Raw genomic sequence first — 18,383 nt, 5'->3', positions numbered from 1 at the left:
CAATATATCTCTTTCCCCCCATGTGCCCCCATGGTTGGGGACACATACATTATACCACTTTTCAAACCCTATCTTCTGAGATGTTCTGTTTATGATGGGAAGAGGGTAGCTCTGGGTGTGCGTGGTTCCTGGGGACCACACTGACGGATTGGGCCACTGGCTCGAGGTAGTGGAGCAGGGTCTTCTGACAGATGTGACACTGTAGGTCAGGCTGGTCTTGCCTTTCCCATTGTTACAGTGTGGTCCAGTAAACAAATAGACAAAGAGTCTAGGTGATTCAAGAAAGAAAAGAACTCATAGAGAAACAGATTTTCCTTCATTTTAGGAAAAAGAGATTTTGTTTCTCATAAGCAGCCCCTGGCGCATTCTCCAATGCCAGGAATTTGGATTCAGTTGAGACTTCACACTTTATAAAGAAATGCTTTCAGCACCTCAGGCAGCATGATTAGGAGGTGAGATTTGGCCGTCTCCTTCTTCTCTCTTCTGTCTTCCACGCCCCTTGTTCTTAGCTCCTTTTCTCTCCTCATTTGCCGCTGTATTGACGAGAACTTTGTAGCTTTTTAAAGTGCTTCCTGCGTGATCTTGTTCTCAAGGCTTTCATGGGAGGCATTCGGTGTGTTTTAGCCAAGGCCACACCACCTCCCCTTGGCTCCTGGCATCTCTCCTTCTCTCCCTTGACTGGCTTTGGTCTTCTCCCTCTTCTCAAACCCCTTTGTCCCCTGGCCTTCTGTTTCTCTCTTGCCACTAAACTTCCTCTTCTGTGAACTCTCTCACCTTCCTCCCAGCAGCCTTTTTCCTAAAACACATCACAGGAGAGATGCAAGCAGTGGGAAGCTTAAGTTCGTTACCCCTGGACTAACTTTTTCTATCAATGAACATTCCTTTGTCTGTTTCAGCGAAAGAAGAAAAGTAAAAATCTCAAACCCCCAACTTTGTAGTTAACCCAGTTTTCCTGCCTCCCCCAGGACATCTTTCTTGCTACCTCTTCCTCAGATATTTCTCAACCAGGTGATAAAATGTAGGCAAACCCAGAAGGCAAAACCTTTCAGAGAGTAGCTCTTCATACTCATATTTCCACATTTGTGTGCCCTTGTCCCTTTGGGACACTTGGCATGTCAAGTCCAGGCTTTTAGGTAAGTAGTAAGCACAGATCAAAGGGGGTTCCAATGTGTTTTTATAAAATTGCATTTTCTACATGTGTCTCTCCCACGAGAGGGTTTAGACAAAAGTGAAAATCTGGGCAATATTTTTGAAAGCAATTTCAAGTCCAATTTTTGGGGAGAAAGTTGCAGAATACCTTAAGTAGTGGAGGTTCCAAAGTAAAGTCATTTGCTCTGATTTTGATCAGAATGGAGAAAAGTTGAGGGATCTGGGAGGAGCAATGCAGAGAGAAGTATAACAGCCAAGTTGGCCTGAAGTTCCGGAGCTAAAGTAGTAGAACATACCAGGCTCAGCTGAGGTCTGACTCAGAGATAAGCCCTCTGAGTTAGGAGGAAAATACTTGAATGAAGACTATTGATAATACAAGGATTACAGTAAACTGTGACAGACAGCAAGTGACTGTTAGTGAGAAGACATCAAATTGTACCTTAGATTTTATTTTCTTTACAACCTATGACCTCAGAGTAGCTTCTTGACACCTGTAAAATAATATTACATTCAACAGTTTCACTCATAGTTTTTGGTTTGAAAATAAAAGAATGAAAACATACAATTTAATTTTTTATGTTAGGCTCACCTTTTGCTTATTCTCAGTACTTGAGAACTTATAATCAGTGTACTGACCACTGGTGACAGTATACCCCCATACTTTAATTGTTTGAAGATCTCAACTTTTTGATACACTGCAATGGGAAAAGGGCAGGGAATAAGAAAGCTGAACTATGCTGCAGTTTTGTTCCACTTTTAGCTCTTTGTCCTCTTCCTTCTCCAGGAAGTAACTTTTGGGGGAATGAATCCAGGAAAGTGGGTTGAGTTTTTCAGTGTTAAGGATACTCTCACTGGCTGATTCTGATCCCATGTGCACATCCCAGGATATGGGGTAAGAAAGGACTCATCCAGAGCCTTTGAACCACTGTCATGGGGAGAGGTTTAATGGGAGTCTGGTGCTTTGCATGGGGCATCTGTCTAAGCTGAAATGATTTATCCTAATCAAGGGGATTGAAAACATTGTTCACTGCCACGGAGAGAGCAGAAATGGACATGAAAACCCAGATCCAAAGTAGAGAATTCAGGCTAGATACATAATGAGCAACAACATTCTACATTCATCCCCAAGCTAGCAAGGGCACTGGCAGAACATATTGGGGAAAAGCAAGGCCTTCCGTAGAAAACAAGTACCAAAGATTCAGCCCTTAACATTAAATTTTAGCAGGTAATATTTATTTGTTTGTCTGTTTATTTATATTTAACTGTACTTTAAAAATGCTGCAATGGGAGTTCCCATTGTGGCTCATTGGTAACAAACCCGACTAGTATCCATGAGGATGCGGATTTGATCTCTGGCCTCGCTCAGTGGGTTAAGGATCCGGCATTGCCCTGAGCTGTGGTGTGGGTCACAGACTTGGCTCAGACCTTGGATTGCACTGGCTGTGTCATAGGCTAGCAGCTACAGCTCTGATTTGACTTCTAGCCTAGGAACTTCCATATGCTGCAAATGTGGTCCTAAAAAAATAGAAATAAAAAATGCTACAATGTGCCAGATACTCTTGTGAAAAGAGTTTATTAATATTAACTCATTTAATGAATAGGGACCCTAAAGCAAGATTTAGGCATCACAGTGCAGACTAGATGGCAAGCCAGAGTAGGAGACATAAAGGGATACTCATTGATGGATTCTGCAAATGTTTGTTAGGCATTTACTGTGTGCCAGGCATTTATTTTGTGCCTTAGCAGGCACAAAGGTCAAAAGAGTTTTCTTAGTTGCATGGGTTAAAAGTTATCAACAGGACCGTAGAAAGAAGAACTCCAATCTTATTCCAGAACGCTCTACATATCCTTATTTAACTGAGCACAGTTCTTATTACTGACTCATTCTTTATTCAGTCATTCTTGAAAAAAGACCCGAGTTCAGGAACACATCTAGGAAGAGTAATACGTGGAGTATTCCATGGGGGGACTTAACCTGACTTTAGAGTCAGGATGCTCATGGGAAAAACCAGATAAAAAGCTATCTTACAGAAGATGGAGGCTTAGTTTTGTCTGATTCACCTCATGTTGAAAAATTTGCATTTCACTGGTAAAGCAAGATGAGATTCTGACAGTGTTTCCAGGAAAATTCCATGTTGTCAGGCATAGTACAACAAACTAGAGGGAATCTTTTGTTTTGTCATAAGTAATATTGCGTTGACTTTATTCTGCTGTTCTACATTTTAAACTTTAGATGAAAATCCAAAGTATAGAAAGAATAAATTCTGTCATTGTCATTAGTTTTACTAGGCATTCTTCAGTGGGGATTGTTTTATATAATGACTTACCCTTGAGCATTAAAAAATATTATCAAGTAAGCGCAACTTTTCAAAATGCATCTGTTTTACAAGTCAAAGTGCAAACCGTCCTTCTGCGTAAACTGTCTTGAGAATCTTTTAAGCAGCATGCACTTGAAGTCAGTAGAAATGAATTTTCAATCACGGATAATAGATCATGATATAACTCTGTGCCTCCCCCTCCACCCATCTAATATAGTTGGCACATTGCCTTGAAGACCTGTCATGAAGAGAGGAAAAAAAGATCCTCATTCTTCCCTTATCACCCCATTCATCAGTAAATTTCAGTGTTCTTCCCAGCTTTCATTCTTGCAGTCTTCTGTACTGCAGGAGGCTTGTTGCTTCTGACTGATGAACAAGACAAGACAATGACATGCCAGAAACCATTCCTGCGCCAGCTCTTACAAAGCTAGTTGATAATGTTCACTTTCAAAAGAAGTACCAGTAAGTATTAATTTTGGATGAAATGCATGTTAGAGAAAATTTCATCATGATAATGTAATTTTTAGATTATTGCATATTATGGGTTCAACTTTCATTCTGTTTCTCTCTTTCATGGTGATAGACGTCTCAAGTAGCTCTGCAGTCACTCAGACCTGAATAGCTTGAAGGGCAGAGAACTGACATTGATTGTGATCCCCTACCATATGCCAGGCATTGAGCTCTGCACTCCTCATCTATTATCTCATTAAATCCTTGCCGTGGACTCTAGTGTGAGGTGCTAGTGTCGCCATGTTACAGGTGAAGACTGGCAGTTAAGATTCGAAACTCTGGTAGGCAAGGTCATGCCACGATTGAATCCAGTCTCCTTAAACCGTGGGGACATGTTCATTTTTGAGATGAGAAGCAGGATGGGATCCTCTCTCCTGATGGAAGGCAGTGAGCTGGCTCATCCTTTGATAAATCAACCAATGACATAAAAGGTCCATGTGAAGGTGAACTGGTACCTTTAAGTGTCTTAGTTAATATGTGTTGGCCTCCATATTCCCATCTTTCAGACAGCTTTATCTGTATAATAAATCCACTTGGAGGAAATCTGACTGCCAGAGGGAAGAAAGTGTGCTACTTAGTAGCTGTATAGTCTTGTGCAAGTTACTTAACTTCTTGGGGTCTTACTTTCCTCAGCTGCGTGAGGATTAAATGAGGTATGTACCTAAAACACCTACCCTATTACCTGATAAGTGGAAAATAGTCAGTAAAGGTAGACATTTTCTTATGATGATGCTGGCAATAGGGAAGTTAGATTTTATAGCTTGTTGAATGAAAGTTTGCAAAGATTGTTAATGAACAAACTGACAAACAAACTAGATGGAAGTCCCTAATGGAACTTTCTGCTGCCCTTGGTGCTCTAGGTTTGAAGACTGGCACAAGGACTCATAGCATGAGGAAAAAATTACTGGAGGACATGTTCCTGGGAAGACTGTAACATGTCAGAGTTGGGATTCAGGAAAAGCTCGCTGGTCATTGACTCAAACAAAAGGCAGATCCAAATAAATTAACTTGATTTTTCTGCAGAAATTTTGGGATGGGGCACCATGGCTTAGTGATAGCTTTAAATTGGTTTACAAATATCAGTTTGCCAAAAATCAACTGACAATGACCAATTTGCTAAAAATCAGTTGGTCAGATGATCAGTTTGTTCAATGATTAACTTATCAAGTTAAATTAATTAATCCAAACTTTAAGAATTGTCTATAAAGTTTATGTAAATTTGTATTGAAGATGTCTGTGAGGTTGTAATGGACTGGTTAGCACTCAGTTTTCATGACTGAATTTTATGGAAAGTTCAAATTTTCAAAAGTTAATGGATACAGACTTATATTAACTATGAATACATTTAATCATTTTCAATGATTCATTCAGATTCATCAATTTCAGCATAAGATTGTATTATACATTTGCCATTTACATGCAAATTCTGTAAAGGGATCTAAACTAATTGCATTCATATGAAATGCAGAACTTTTCTTACTAGCTGCTAGAAATGTAAAATTAAGGCTTGTATGCCAATTGAGGCATTGTTGAAATGACATTCAAAGCAATCAAAAGAACTCAAGAGTGTCTAGAGCGATTGCATTATACTAAGAATGTTAGTTTCATCAAGACAAGAATTTTTGTTCTGTTCACTGCTTTATCTCCAGTGTCTAGAACCTTGTCTGGACAATAATAAGCACTCAATATCTGTGGAATGCAATGATAAAATTGACCATTTGGTAAGTGGAATTTTAGCCAATTGATTCTCAGCAAATTGATTTTTAGCACTTTAATTTGCTTTCTTAGGCACCAGCAAGAGCAAAATAACTGAGGGTTTTCAGTTGACTGTCTTTTCAGAATATATGGGGGTTTCCAAAGAGGTGAGGGAATTTTTAAGTTGAGCGACTGGGTAAATATGCAGAGATCAAGGGAGGGAGTTGTCCCACTGTCTCCAAAGTGGTCAGACCAACTTGATTGTGACACTCCATTCTTTTTTTTTTTTTTTTTTTGGTCTTTTTGCCATTTCTAGGGCCGCTCCCACGGCATATGGAGGTTCCCAGGCTAGGGGTCTAATCAGAGCTTCAGGTGCTGGCCTGTGCCAGAGCCACAGCAACTCAGGATCCAAGCCGCGTCTGCAACCTACACCACAGCTCACTGCAACGCTGGATCCTTAACCCACTGAGCAAGGTCAGGAATCGATTCCACAACTTCATGGTTCCTAGTCAGATTCGTTAACCACTGAGCCACGATGGGAACTCCTGACACTCCATTCTTGTAACCACACTGAAGAGACAACCTGACCAGGTGCAGCATACCCAGGGGAGGGTAATGAGAATGGTCTTACATGAAGAATGGTTAGGAAACTGGAACTGGAGAAGATTTAAGAGGGTATGCAAGAGCTCTCTTTTAATATAGGAAGAGGCTTCCAGGGAAAGTACTGACTTTCTTTTGTGTTCCCAAAGGGCATTTAGACTTGTGGATAAACTGTGGGAAGAGCAGACTCTGGGTCATCTGATGCCCAGTCACATGTCCTCTCCTTTGTACCTCACAGATTCTCCCTTCCCTGGAATAAGTAGAGATTGTGCTGCAGGTTGTTGGAGAGGAGTTAAGGAGTTAGAAGGAGTTGAGCATCAGAGTACCAGTTGGATCAGCCAGCTCCCAAGTTCCCTGTCTGCCCAGAATATTAGAGATCAAGAAGCTGGGCTCTACACAACATTGTAAATCAATTATAGCGTAATAAGGAAAAATACAATTGAAAGGCGAAGAAGAAGAAGAAGAAGAAGGAGAAGAAGCTGGGCTCTTGAGTAAGACAGATTCCCCCCTGTTTGGATTTTGGCTCCACCATATACTAGCTGTGTGATCATGTGCAGGTGAGTGACCTCTCTGAGCCTTTGTTTCCTTGTTCATAAGAGAGGTAACAGCAGTACAGACCTGAAAAGATGTTGTGAGGATTAAAGTGATGGATGTAATACCTGGCGCATAACCACTCAACAAGTGCCTTACCTATTATTATGAATCAATGGGAAAGAATGCACTATGACTTCTTTTCTTTTTTCAAGAGGCGATAACCAAGGTGTTAGTTTCCCATTGTTCAAATAGACACTTCTAAGAGCTCACCAAGTTCCTCGGAGGGCAGGGAAGTGATTTTCTTGTTTTCAAAATAGCTACTTCCACAGCCAACGCCCCGATATATACATAACCCTTCAGTCTTTGCCGTGGACTCCAGACTTCTGCTTTGTTCAGGGGCCTGGGCGGAATGGAGACAGGAAGAGGTGCTGAGACACGGAGGCCGAGGAGCTGGGGTCCAGGCTGGGTTAAGCGGGGAAGTGGCCCATGAGTCACAGGCTGGAAAACTCCAGCAAGGCCCGGCTGGCTCCTGGGCTCCACACACTGGGAGACATTTCCTGCTCTTTGCACTCGGCCGCCCCCCTTGCTCAAGAGCTCAAGACAAGGTCTTTAAGCGAATTGTTATAACCCAGGGGAAGGAGAGTTTCTAGTGTCCGCCAAAGCTAGGAATCTCCCAAGCCTTATGAAAACTGGGTGTGAGGTAAGTCGGTGCTCTGGCCAAGGCCTATTTTGCCATTTTGGCAAAAGCAGCAGGTGGTGTTGACTGGTTTCCTCAGGGGCTGGAGTGCTGGCTTGCGAGTGAAAAAGTCAAGTGTTACTGTCAGAATAGTCCTTCCCCTGCACCCCTCTGGAAAGGGCAGAGGCTTCACTTTGATTTTACATAGGTGCTCATGAATCCCCTGACCGCACATGCTCAAGCTGCCCTGGTCCCCTGGGGAGAGGAGCTGAAGGGGGCGGGGGCGCGGGTGGGGGGGTGTTTATCATCTCAGCTGGGCTTGGCCTTTGACAGGTTTATGGAGGACAGAAGGCAGGGAGGCCACTCCCCCCTTGGCTTTGGCCTCCCCACCGGTTTAGCAGGGTCCCTGTTCAGGCCCCTGTTCGGGCCTGCAGACTGATTAGGCCCCAGACTCTCCTAGGGTCATTTGGAAATAGCACAGGCCCTCCAACATATGGCGCTGATAAAGATCTCCCTCTCAGAGATAAGGTGCTGTTTAAGGGAATCTGAGGAAGCCCGGGTTTGTGGCCATAAAGCTGCACAATGTAAAGTGTAATCCCTACACAGCTGTAATTAGCTGTGAAGCAGATGAAGCCGTGAGGTAGGGGTACTCTGCTGGCTCATAAATTACCGAGAGTCTACCCCAGGGGAACCGAGGGCAGGGATCTTTTGCTGCTCGATCATCAGAATGGTGACTGATGATGGATCTAGAGGCTGAGCTTTCTGCAGCTTCAGCAACCACTGGGGTCCAGGGGAAGAAGGACCTGGGAGCGGGGGACAGCCACGAATGACCATTTGTTTCCCTGATACAGGGAGGGTGAGTCATCACTGAGGAAGGCTTTTAAGCCCTATCAGGGCTCCGTGTGGCCTCCAGCTCACTCAGTGTTTCCTGCTAACACAGGGTTTGGCACTGAAGCGTTAGGTTGCCAGGTGATCTTGGCAAAGGCAGAGTGTGCCTCCAGTGGGGCCAGGTGGATGCCTGGCAAGGCCTTTAAAGTTGAATCTGTTGGAAGGAAGGACATTCTAATTCCCATTTCCATGTACCAATGGCACCTCTTTGCCACTTTCATTGGCTTAATAGAAATAATAACAACAGCAACAATAATAATCAGTAAATTATGAAGATGTTACTCTGTGTTAGGCAGGGTACTAAGCAGTTATAAATGCAGTTCTCATAACAACCCTGTGAGCTAGGTACCAATATTATCATCAGTTTACACATAAGGAAGCTGAGGTTTAGGCAGGTTAACTTATTTGTGCAAAAGTGTCATTAGCAAGAAGTAGTGGATCCAGGCTTGTTTTTTTCCTTCTTTCTTTCTTTTTATTATAGTTGATTTACAATGTTCTGTCAATTTCTGCTGTACAGTAAAGTGATCCAGTTACACATATATAAATACATTCTTTTTCTCACATTATCCTCCCTCATTTTGCATCACAGGTGGTTAGATATAGTTCCCTGTGCTATACCATATGACCCAGCAATCTCACTCCTGGGCATATATCTGGACAAAATTTTCATTGAAAAGATGCAATGAACCCCTATGTTCATTGCAGCACTATTCACACAATAGCTAAGACATGGAAACAACCTAAATGTCCATCAACAGATGAATGGATTAAGAAGATGTGGAATATATACACAGAGGATCCAGGTTGTAATCCCAGAAGCTGATTCAAGCGCTGAGACTCATCATACATACTTTAGAACCCATTAGAAACCTCTCTCTACTAGGCCTGTGGAGAAATTTGCCATTCCCCAGACTCCAGTTGGTATCAAGACCAATCAAAATGAAGATATTATTAGAAAAGTACATTGGTAGAACCCATTACACTACAATCTTCTGTCTCCCCTCTCTTTGGCAGCCTAATTCAGCCTGACCTTCAGAAACTCATTTGGGGATTTTTCTTCATCATTAACTTTATGTTCTTTGGGAACGTTCTGAGATGGTATAAGAAAAAAGCCATCAGAAAAAATATTTATAATTATGTCTTTGAGTTATTTTATAGATATAGGGATTTTCAGGCAAATAACCAATGACTGGGGTAGGATGCAAGGAAAAATCATTGTAAGTTAAGATTTGGAGTTTTTAAGCAAAATCTGGGCAAGTCTGTTTCTTTTGAATTGGCCAGCTAGCCCTGCAATAATCAAGGAGTTTGTGTGCCTGCACAGGATATATGCCTAAGGGTGGGTGGTTGGCAGGCTATATCGCTCCACCTTTGCAGGTGACATTCTCTCTCTTCTGGTCTCCTCTGTGCAGCTTTCCAATCAGAAATATTTGAACAATTGACAATGTCTGATCTGAGCATCCAACGTGCGTTCTCTGTTGAGGCAGACTGTGATGTAACTGCTCCGTGTTGTCTTTAAGATGATAGCTGGATCTTCCATCACTGACTCATGATGGAAGATTCCTAGAGACTGATTCACTCTAAGCAGAAGCTTTATTGATCTCTGAAATGACAAGTCTCCCCACGAGGCACTTAATTAAAAGTTAGTCTCCGCCTACTACCGACCTCCATAGCCTGCTAGGGTTCTTAGTCTACAGCCTTCCTCAAACCCTGCACTTTTTGCAGAGTCCGTACAGGGAGACTGTACTAAACCTTGAGCATTTAGCGCATCAGATGACGGAGTTTGCGTGCTAGACCTAGGATGGTGAGAAATTTATGGCTTGTGGCCAGCAAGAACCAGGTGAGACTGGAGTAAAGTGTGACCAGGTCAGCCAGGCTACGCTGAAATGAAAACACAGCTTACTCCATATCTTATCAATTGCCATTTTGTGTGATTTAATACAGCCCAGTATTAAATTTTTTAAAAAAAGTATATGGGGTGGGAGTGGAGTGGAGCTGGATGGAAATCTAAACGCCATGGTACTCATTTCCAGCACCTTCAGATAACATCCCACCAGGAGCCATGTGGAGGCACTTAGGGTAGCTGTGCCCTAAGGCAAAATAATAATCACAAAGGGATCTTTACATTTTCTGATAAAGCTCCCCCTGTAGCTACTAGCAGAAGCCGATGAACGCCACCTTTGAGTTAAGCACTAAAAGCAGCAGGGAGTGTTGAGATAAACCACCACAATTATTAACTTACTTGCTGTTTAAGGGCAGGAAAACTATCAGTGCTGTGGTGGGCCCGACTGGGTTCCCAGAGCGATCCTGTCGTCTTGTGGGCTCAGCTTATTGCGTCCAATGGGCAGCCTGCAGCTCGTGTTAATTGTACAGCCATCCCTACGAAGGGTCAGTCCCTGAAAGGTGCAGGTTTGTCCCTCCTCAGAGAGTTTGCTTTCTAGGGCCTCATTAGGAAGAGTGGTGGTTCAGTTTGAAAATTGTTACTCTTTTTTTTTTAATCGAAGTATAGTTGATTTACAACGTTGCGTTACTTTATAGTGTGTAGAAAAGCTATTGTCATACATACATATATATATTCTTTTCTACATTTTTTCATTATGGTTTATTACAAGATTTTGCATATTCTCTGTGCTATACAGTAGGATCTGTTGTTTATCTATTTTATATGCAGTAGTTTGTATCTACTAATCCCAAACTTCAACTTTATCCCTCGCCACCTCCTTTTCCCTTTGATGAACATAAAGTTGTTACTATGTGAGTCTGTTTCCATTTCATAAATAAGTTCATTTGTGTCATATTTTTAGATTCCATATATAAGTGATATCATATGGTGGTTCTCTTTCTCTGTCTGACTTACTTCACGTAGAATGGTAATCTCTAGGTTTATCCATGTTGCTACAAATGGCATCATTTCTTTCTTTTTTTGTGGCTGAGTAATATTTCACCATGTCTATATACATTTTCTTTATCTGTTCATCTGTCACTGGGGGTTTAGGTTGCTTCCAGGTCTTCATAGTGCTGCTATGAATAATAGTGTTCACATTTGTATTTGAATTATGCTTTTCTCTGGATAGATGCTCAGGAGTGGGATTGATAGGATGTTGTATGTTTAGTTTTTTAGCTTTTTTTTTTTGTCTTTTTGCCATTCTAGGGCCGCTCCTGTGGCACATGGAGGTTCCCAGGCTAGGGATCGAAACGGAGCTGTAGCTGCCAGCCTACACCACAGCCACAGCAACGTGGGATCCGAGCTGTGTCTGCGACCTACACCACAGCTCACAGCAACGCTGGATCCTTAACCCGCTGAGCAAGGCCAGGGATCGAACCCTCAACCACATGGTTCCTAGTCGGATTCGTTAACCACTGAGCCACAACAGGAACTCCTAGATTTTTAGCTTTGTGAGGAACCTCCAAACTGTTCTCCATAGTGGTTGTGAGAATTTACATTGCTACCAACAATGTAGGACAGTTCTCTTTACACCATTTCTGGAATTTATTATGTATAGATTTTTTTATTTTTTATTTTTTTTGCTTTTTAGGACCAAACCTACAGCATATAGAGATTCCCAGGCTAGGGGTCAAATCAGAGCTACAGCTGCCAGCCCCAGCCACAGCCACAGCAACCCAGGATCCCAGCTGAGTCTTCAACCTACACCACAGCTCACGGCAACATGGAATCCTTAACCCACTGAGAGGCCAGGGATTGAACCCGCAACCTCATGGTTCCTAGTCAGATTCGTTCCTCTGTGCCATGACGGGAACTCCTATAGATTTTTTCATGATGGTCATTCTCACCAGTGTGAGGTGATACCTCTTTGTAGTTTTGATCTATATTTCTCTAATAATTATCCATGTCAAGCATCCTGAAAATTGTTATTCCTATTTGTGGCTCTATGATTTTTTTCCACCACGTATCTCATGAGATACCTGTGTCCCCCCTTCTCTTCCCCTCCATTGTACCCACCAATTGTCAGAAACAGTGCTTTTGATGGTTTATATTGAGAACTGATACGCTGGAAGATTTAATTCCCAAGAACTTACTGAACTCTTTTAAGCAGGTCCTATCTATTTACTAGAGCTTCCTTGCTATGAGTGATTTTATGAGTATACTTGCAATGAAAAAAGCTTTTTGAAGCTTGTTGGAAATTTATAAAAATGGAATGTATGAAGATCCTAGTGCACTAGTGACCTCCTATCATGCACCAGCCAAAACAAGATATTCTAATGTTGTATTAACTTGAGGGTCATACCTAAACTCAACATTTACTAAAATCTAGTAACTGCTACATTAAAACTGCCCTTCACAAAATACTTTTTAAAAACATAAACACTTTAATGGAATGATTAAGTAGATTCATTCACATCCTTAACCCTTGTTGTGTTACAAATACGCAAAGTCACAGGGAACAGGCTTGGGGTGGGATTCGTTAGATGCCCAAGAAACAGATGTGAGTAATGAAGCATTTTAGAGGCAAAGACTAGAGCCCAGGAGGAACTTGTCTGGAAAAAACCCAAAGCAAAAATCCCCGCACGAAGATTTATAGAGAACAGTGACGGAGATATATGTGAATGTGTCTTTATATGTCAAAATGCTTTAGGTGTAATGAACAGAAAACCCTGACTCAAATGGGCTTGCTCCTGAAAGACCCTGCCTTGACTTTGGAATAACCTGAAATTCTGATACACTGTGAAAGTTAAATACTGATTTAAACAATGAGAAAATGTGTTAGTTCACATAACAACAAGGTTAGAGGTGGAGCCGGCTTCCCTTGCTCTTCGATGCCACCAGAGACCCAGGTTATTTCCCTCATTCTGGTTTTATATCTTCAGCAAAAGTTTCAGTGTCACACAGTAAGTAGGGTGGCTGCAGTAGGTCCAGAGGTGACAGTGTGAGTAAGAAAAGGAGACACCATCTCATCCCTGGCTCTCTCTCAGAGGCAAGCAAATGATCTCCGCCCACACCCTGGACTTCAGCTAATGGCTCATTGGTCAGAGTTGGCCTTTTCTGAATCAGTCACTGGCCAGAAGGCTGAAATTATCCTTAGATCAGTCAGGATGCCCTTGGAATGAAGGCAGGATGGCCAAAGCTTGCTTTGCCATGAAGCACAGGACTGTGGGCCTGAATAAATTGGGTTAAGAAGGAAAATGAAGTCTGGATGAGGGAGGCTGTTCACTGAGTGATGAATGAGGTGAACTGGAATGACTTGTTTGGTTTTATTTTTCTTTTTACTGTTTTTTTTTTTTTGCTTTTTTAGGGCTGCATCCACGGGGTCGAATCAGAGCTAAAACTGCCAGCCTACACCACAGCCACAGCAACTCAGGACCAGAGCCGCATCTGAGCCCTACACCACCGCTCACGGCAACACCGGATCCTTAACCCACTGAGCGAGGCCAGGGATGGAACCTGAGTCCTCATGGATACTAGTCGGATTCATTTCCTCTACAGCACGACAGAAACTCCTGCTTTTTTTTTTTTCCAAGTCACAAAATTAACATAAGTTTTTTATACAAAATTTTTTAAATTCAAGAAATTAAAATCACATATTTCTTTCTACCTAGTAACATTATATTATGTATGTTTTAACCATACATATTTTAAATATATATTATATATATTTAGCATATATATGTATGTTTAGAATACATATGGCTAGAAACCAAATATTAATAACACAAAAACATATTTTGTGTATATGGCTGCATGTATATTTTAGATATCCATGTATGTGTATATATATATACATATATATATATATGTATATATATATACACATAGAGATGCAAGGATATAATGCGATAATAACATTCATGGTGTTTTGTTAAGTTTGATTTTTCACTAAAAATATACTGTGAATATTTCCCCATGTTAGTAAATACTCTTCTAAATCTTGATTTTTTTTTTTTTTTTTTGGCATGCAGAAATTCCTGGGCTAGAGATCGAATCTACGCCATAGCAGTGACAACACTTGATCCTTAACTGCTAGGCCACCAGGAAACTCCTTTAAATCATATATATATATATATATATATATATATATATATATTTTTTTTTTTTTTTTTTGCCACACTGCAGCTGTGGAGTGCCTGGTCCAGAGAGCAGATCCAAGCTGAAGCTGCCACTTACACCATAGCTGCAGCAACACCTGATCCTTTAACCCACCATGCCTGGCTGGGGATTGAACCTGCATCCTGGCACTGCAGAGATGCCACCAATCCCATTGCACCACAGTGGGAACTCTCTAAATGTTGTTTTTTGTGGTCACGTAGTATTCCATTGTTAAATGTGTAATAACCAGTCCCCTGTTATTTGACATTTTTCCCGTGTTTTTACAATTATAAATATTAATTTGATTAACATAACTCTGTCACTTTTTTCTTTCGTTTAGAGATCTATTCCTAGTGGTGGAGTGGCAGATTTAAGGTTAAGGGCATTAAAGGCTTTAATGACTACTGCCAATGTATCCACTCATATGAGTGGTACAATTCTTAGGAAAGCAACTTAGAGAATGTTTCTGGTCATGTGTGTCAAAAGCCTTAAAAATACTTACAACTACTATCCTGTTCCGGTAATTTATGCTGAGGAATTAATCTGAACTAAACAAAAGTAAGAAAAGGTTATTTGCACAAAGATGTTACTGGCAGCATCCTTTATAACAGTAAATTAAAAAAAAAAAAACCAATCTGAACCCTTTAGTAACACATTACTGGAAGGGTGCTTGGACATCACCTAACTCTTACTTTTCAGCTGTGGAAAACTAACACCCAGAGAATTAAAGTAACTTCCTTAAGGCTGCACAGAAATCTTTTCTAATCTAGAAAAGCTCCCATTCTAGATTACAGCAGGAAACTTGTAAAAATTCAACTTATACCTCTCAAAATGTAAAACTTTTTCATAATGAACACTCAACATTTAATGATTTGATCTCTTTGGGGGGAAAATCAAGGTTTCATAATACGATTTAAATGTTTTTGCCCAAGCAGGAAATATTCAAATTATGAAAATTTTACAAATGTAAAATTTCATCAGATTTTAAAGCATTGAAAAACTACATATCCTATCTGAGATTTATTGTACAATACCTACATGAAAGTAATATTTTTAAAATTAGAAGATATGAAAACTTTTTAATGTAAAAGATATACTTAAAAAGAATGCATTTTAGGAGTTTCCATTGTGGCTCAGTGCTAACAACCCTAACTAGTATCCCTGGCCTTGCTCAGTGGGTTAAGAGTCTGGCGTTGCATTGAGCTGTGGTGTAAATCGCAGACATGGCTTGGATCCTGCATTGCCATGGCTGTGGTGTAGGCTGGCAGCTGCAGCTCTGATTTGACCCCTAGCCTGGAAACTTCCACAGGCTGCATGTATGGCCCTAAAAAGCAAAAACAAACAAACAAATAAAAATAATGCTCTCCAAGAAAATCTACCTATTCTGAGTAAAATAAGACATGAATCACTGTTTCTAGTTTCTCATCAAATAACACAGGAATTCAGGATGCACTAATTTTAAACTGCCCCAGTCTTCATCTTCTATGTTAACTCTAATTTAAATTCTCTAAAATTAGTATTCTTTAACAATTTTTTAAAATCTTATCTAGATTTAAAAATATTATCATTTTTGTTACCATTACTTTATGTATTCATTGCTTCCATTTTCAAAATTTATTCTTGCATACATTCTTTTCCATGAGGATTTATGTATTAAAAACTTCCTCAGTCTTTGTTAGTCGAAAGATGTCTTTATCTCACTTTCAATCTTGAACCATCATTTAGCCAGTTAAACATTTCTTTCTTAACATTTTTTTCGTAACTATGAATTATTATTCCATTATCTTCTGGTGCCTATTGTTGCTGATGAGATGTTTGCTGTCTGTCTAATTGCCATCTTTGGAGATAATTAGTTTTTTTCCTTTGCAGATTCGAGATGTTTCTTTTTGAATTTAATGTTTGTAATTTTACTACAGTGAGCCTAGCTGTAGATTTATTTTTATTTATTTTGCTCAGGACATGGTGTGCTCCTTCAACCTGAGGTGTCATTATTTCTTCATCTCCATAAAATGCTCAGCTCTAATCTCTCTGAATATTTCCTCCCTTCTTCTCTCTGTTCGCTCCAGAATTCTTATTAGGCGGATTGGAGATTGGAGATTTTGTCCTATCTTCCAGGTTACTTTGATTTTTCTTTCACATCTTTCATCTCTTGGCTCTCTGTATTGCCTTAAGGTAGTTGATACTTCCGTGCTTTCATTTCTTACTCTGTGGCTTGTGGACCAAATAATTCTCAAGAATCATAGACGGGTCAAATTAGTTGAGATGGGCAACCTCAAAGGTGGTGTCCAATAATCTGGAGGAAAGAAAGAAGAGGGAGATGAAGCAGAAAAAGGAGAAAGAAAAGGAGAAGAAAAAGTAAATGAAGTTAGCATACCCAACATTTTCTTTATTTTTTTGAATGAAATTTTATTGGAGTAGTTGACATACAATCTTTCAGGTGTACAGCAAAGTGAATCAGTTATACATACACATATGTTTTCTTTTTTAAAGACATTTCTGCAGATCAGATGCTTGTGCAACAAAAGTGTTCCAGACAGTGTGCAGCAATGAAGAATATCCGTGCTTTCTATTTGGAGATTTATCCAGAAAAAAAAGATGAAGTCTGCAGTCCATCTATTTCAATATGTAAAACAAATTTTTTTCATAAAGGTGAATATGTACAAAATAGCTCAAATTAATGTCTTAAGACATTAATTGAGCAAGGCTATGGATGAAATCTATTGACAAAATGTTATGAGACAAGATGTGATACTTATAGTTAGTTCTTATTGTTGAAGTCCATTTATGTAAAGTCTTGAGAAAGGTAAACCAAAAATATGTTGTTTTGGAATATGTACATACCTATTAAAACTGTAAAGAACAACTGGAAATTTTTTTTTTCACTAAAACTTGGATAGTGACTAATTCTGATGATGGAACGGGGAATGTGATTTGGGAGAGTGATGAGGGGGCTTCTGGAACAATGGCTATATTCAGTTTCTTGAATTATGGAGTTCCCACTGAGGCGCAGCAGGTTAAGGATCTGGCATTGTCTCTGTGGCAGCACAGGTTTGATCCCTGGCCCAGTGCAGTGGGTTAAGGATTGGGCATTGTCCCAGCTGTGGCTCAGACTGGATCCCGTATGCCAAAAAAGAAAAAAAAAATTCTAGAATTAAGTCATTGTTCTCAGAAGTGGATCTCTTTTGGGATCTGGGTATCAAGATGGATAACTTTGTAAATATTATTTTAACTGTCCATATAATTCTTATGCACTATTCAGAATTATGATATACCTCATATTAAAAAGAAAATACATATGAATTTAATTTTTATCAGTTTTCCTATCTAATGATACATGTCTTCAGGAACAGAACTTTGATTTCTTATACTGAACCTGTATAACATGAGGGCCTAGTTGTAACAGCTTGATATTTTGACTGGCATAGAAACCCCTCATCCTAACTCAGACCCATGTATTAGTAGATATTCATTCCTAAACAAGGTTGCAGCTTGGAGGAAGGTTTTCCACATAGGAAAGAGGGACACTGAGTAGGAGTGGTACATTGCACTGAAGACAGATTTTAGGTACATCCTGATTCTTTGTGGGATGAGCTTCTTCCCAGGGGCCTATGGTTCCCCTGTTCCCATTTGGATGCTATTCTTAGACTGTTATTTAGGCATCCTTGTGATCAGAGTGGGCTCATTTATATATATATCCAGTGTTCAAACAGCCCTTCGTTGGAGAGAGGATCAGGCCCTGGAGTGTTTGTTGAGGGCACAGAGAAACAACAAACCCAAGCAATGTCCTTTCATGAGACCAAATTTTTTTTTGTGGTGGAGAATAATAATGCTGGGGCAACAATTGCTACTAGAGTGAGGAAGAGCTTTCTGATTTGGACAGACTTGAATTCACTAGAGGGTGAGGAAGGGAGAGGCCAAAGGCCAGGGAGGATGTGCTTCCTTCCTTCTTTTAATTGTTTAGGTAGTTACTACA

The sequence above is a fragment of the Phacochoerus africanus genome, chromosome 10 (assembly GCF_016906955.1).
Source record: "Phacochoerus africanus isolate WHEZ1 chromosome 10, ROS_Pafr_v1, whole genome shotgun sequence".
Taxonomy (NCBI): Eukaryota; Metazoa; Chordata; class Mammalia; order Artiodactyla; family Suidae; genus Phacochoerus; species Phacochoerus africanus.
The sequence above is the reverse complement of the archived record's forward strand: the minus strand, read 5'-3'. Positions refer to the sequence as shown.